At 46.1% G+C, this 3,557-nt stretch overlaps 1 long non-coding RNA gene across 1 annotated transcript; it reads left to right on the forward strand.

Moving 5' to 3' along the window:
• Window positions 1–14: 14 nt before the first annotated feature.
• LOC114004938 (uncharacterized) lies at window positions 15–3,557 on the forward strand. Its single transcript, XR_003546888.1, has 2 exons — window positions 15–2,557; window positions 2,988–3,557. It is a non-coding gene; the product is annotated as an uncharacterized LOC114004938 (long non-coding RNA).

The following is a 3,557-nucleotide window of genomic DNA, read 5'->3' on the forward strand; positions in this document are numbered from 1 at the left end:
ACTGTCACAGCGTCGTGGTTAACATCGGTGTCACTTCGGGTGCAGGTGATATACCCTGACACCCAGTCTCTTCTGTGTGAGAGGCTGATTCTAGGAAGACTGTGAAATGGTACGAACCTGTAACTTTGCTGGTAGAAACTGAAGATTAACAGAGAACTGTGTTTCACTCAAGTGCCAAAAAGGCCTTGAGCCTCCTAGCCCAAAATCTACACAGTTTTTGCATTTTTTTCACATCAATCCAGACAGTTGTCCCTCCCCTCCCACCCCTCAGGACCTGTCCACCATTAAAATGCACAAGCCACACAGCTTGTTTTATCACGTACCTTTATTTTCAGGAGTTACTACAACCAAGTTCTGTTTGGGACAAGTGTAGACAAATTCTTAAAGAACCTAAGTGGAGTCTAGCTAGGACAGGAGAGGGAAGAAGAGTGTCAGGAAGCCAAGAAGCAGACTTGGAAGGCCTTCTCCACGGGCTGACGAGGGTCCGTTTCCCCTCTGCCGTGACACGGCCCTTCCAGGACTTCACGCTGGGGATCAGTCCCCACGGAGGGCCAGTTCCTGTAGCCACCCATCCTCCAGTCAGTGATGGGACGTAGCTGACCCTGGGCTCTACCGTCGCAGTCAGTCACCTGAGAGACATTTCCTTCCGAATTGTATTGGAAGAGAAAGAAAAGCATGTCTGAGCACGTCTAAAGAAAGCAAGAGCCGGTTTTAAACACGTGGTGGCCAGAAATCGTCAGTTGCGTGGACGGCGTCCTCTCCCTTTGGCTGTGTTCTCAACTATACAGAAACATTTATTTTGAAGGTTTTGACTGCTGTTCATTTGAAATATGTTAACCTTGTTATGGAATTCGGTTTTTTAAAAAGATGTTTCCAATTGGGATTTTTAAAAGAAGAATGGAGTTTGGTTGCTATTTTATGACAGAACCTAAGCTTTTTGTGGTTCTTGGTGTCCTGTGTAAAACTTGGTGTGAAAGTAATCATCCTTGAAGTGTCCCCTTCTATTCTGCTTTATATTACAAGCCCATTAGGAAATGGGAACCTGGTGAATATATAATGAATTGTAAAATATTTTAATGTGTAACTTTTTCAACTGTGAAACTCTGACTTGGTTTTTGATGAAAACAGCTGCTGATAAAGTACTTTGTGTAAAGTGTAGTTCTTATTCATCAGGAAAACGATGACTTGATTCAACTGTATGTACCCTCTTGGATTTTATTTTTAGTAGATTGGTGATTTCCACATACGTAAAATACAGTCCATCTGTATTCCTATTTCCAACAGGAGTTGAATGATTTGGCATTATTAAAAAATGGTGAGCAGCCCATTTCTAAATACCATGGAAATTTCAGAGCACACAAACTTGGGTTTGTTTCTTTTATTTATGACTTTGTATATTTGTTTAATTTCTGTTTTGATCAACAATTGATGCTTGCCAGCTCTTCAGAAGAGCAATGTTTTAAAGCTAAAATATTTACTTGTTCTGAATCCCATGAGTCCCTCTTGTCTGTGTCTGCACAGACGGCAGGTCTGGCTGGGCCCCTGCGTTCAGGATCCGCCTTTCAGAGTCATTTTGATGTCCAGGACATCTCTGAAATATTTCCATTTTTTGAAAGACTACGCAGTGTGGGTAGGTAGATGGCGGTGCTTCTGTTTAAAGACAGCTCGCACATGTCCGCCGTTCCTGGGGAGAGGGGTGTGGAGAGGGGGTAGAACAGGGAGAGGTCGTTTGAACCAGTTGTCTCTATGCCCCTCCTGCTCAGGCGGGGTGTCTGAGAGGAGGCTGGGAGTCGGGTGCTCACTGTGCCTGGCAGGGACGCCACTGCACACGGGGCATAAAGGCGGGCTGTCAAATTCCAATCATTCTTGGCAGAGTAATACAGCTGGGCTGTTTTTTAAAATTCAAACACAAAACCATTTTTATTACTACATTAAAATTGTAAATATTTCTTACAGGTCATGGCCTGGGAAGCCTTTTTCTTTCCTCTTAAAAATCATTTTCACTCTGAGATGACAGGTGCAGCTCAAAGAGACTATGGCCTGCCAAAGTCGATGGCAGATCTGTCCAGGAAGGCCAGCAGAGGGAGACGGCCAAGTCACCACTCAGCGAGCCCAGGCCCTGCCAGCCACTGCACTTCACACCTGTCCAGGTAGAACTGCGTGCCTGTGCGGAATGGTATAGGGGACATTAAGGAAAGTGCGTGGCCAGATGGGATCATCGCCCAGTCATTCTGAAAAGACGAGCGTGAGCAGGCTCGTGGCGCAGGTCCTTGCCCTCGGCCTGAAGTCAGCGTATTCCTCCTCACTGCAGTGCATGTGCTGTGCTCACATTTGCACGCGTTTCTACTTGTGCACGCGCAGCTTCACCCTCATCAGGAAGTGTCGTCTTTAGAACATCAAGGTTCTGAAACTCAGGAGCGTTTAGAATGTGTCGGAGCCCTCCGGTCAGGATGTCAGCCTTGGAGTGAACATCCTCATCTCACTCAGGTGTCCCACCTGACTGAGGTTCTGTACCTGCTCTGTCTCAGTGCAGGTCTGTCCCTCGGCTTGGTTTCAGGTATGTCAACATGCCAGCCGTGCTAGTTAGAATAGAGTGACAGCTGTCAGCCATAAGGACATTCTCTGACTTAATTTTTAATCAACTGGGTATAAAAGTTTGGGGGGTGAAACAAAGCCATGGTATGTATAGCATCATTAGGTAACTGAGTTCCACTACCAACTCCATTCTTCACATTGGTAAGTACAACGTTTCAAGTAAGCCAATTAAAGTCTATGAACCGTCAGCACAATAATTTGTGGCTGTGCTAAGAACCACGTATATTTTAAGTATTCTTATTTGTATTCACCCTTCTAGGTTAGCAAGGAGGCAGAAAATCTTGATCATTTCATATTAAAATATCTTTAATAAGAAAACTCCTTAGTTCTAGTATGGATTTTCAAATGTAGTCATTATCTATTGCTTTTATAAGAAAAAAATCTTTTGCCAGATTTAACATATGTTCCTAAGAGTGATTGGGGAACTTGACCATCACATGATTTCTAAAGATGGTTCTGGCCGTGGAACTCGAGTTTCCAAGTGCAGGTCACTGTGTGAGCTGGCCCTCAGACCACCTGGGCTGAATGAAATCTACAAGGACACAGACCCTTTTGCAGCGTTCACATGTCACTGTGCGGTCTTGAGGACTGTGACACTGCCGGAAGGAAAAGGTGAACACATCAAACGTCTCGTGTAGAAGCTTCGACCAGACGCTCCAGCCACCTCGATAGCCCATCGGTCGGCATCTGTTTTCCTGTACTTTGTCATGGATGAGGCAACGTGCCAGTCAGGAGGAGAACGTGTCAGTGCTCTTTCAAAGGTGGCCTGACCAGTCCCTGACGCAGCAAGGTGCGTTGCCGTGCGAGCGTGGACGGCAGCGTCTCCACACCCGAGGCCTCTCCCAGCCTCGCGGCTCGGGCAGGCCTGTGCCTGCACTCGTGTGTGCCCATCAGACACTCAGTGTCTACTTCTCGCGGCAGTCTGTAACACCACTCTGTATTAAAGAAAACGCGAAAACCGA

Source organism: Tupaia chinensis, unplaced genomic scaffold, assembly GCF_000334495.1.
Source record: "Tupaia chinensis unplaced genomic scaffold, TupChi_1.0 Scaffold140400_1, whole genome shotgun sequence".
In the NCBI taxonomy this organism is placed as follows: Eukaryota; Metazoa; Chordata; class Mammalia; order Scandentia; family Tupaiidae; genus Tupaia; species Tupaia belangeri.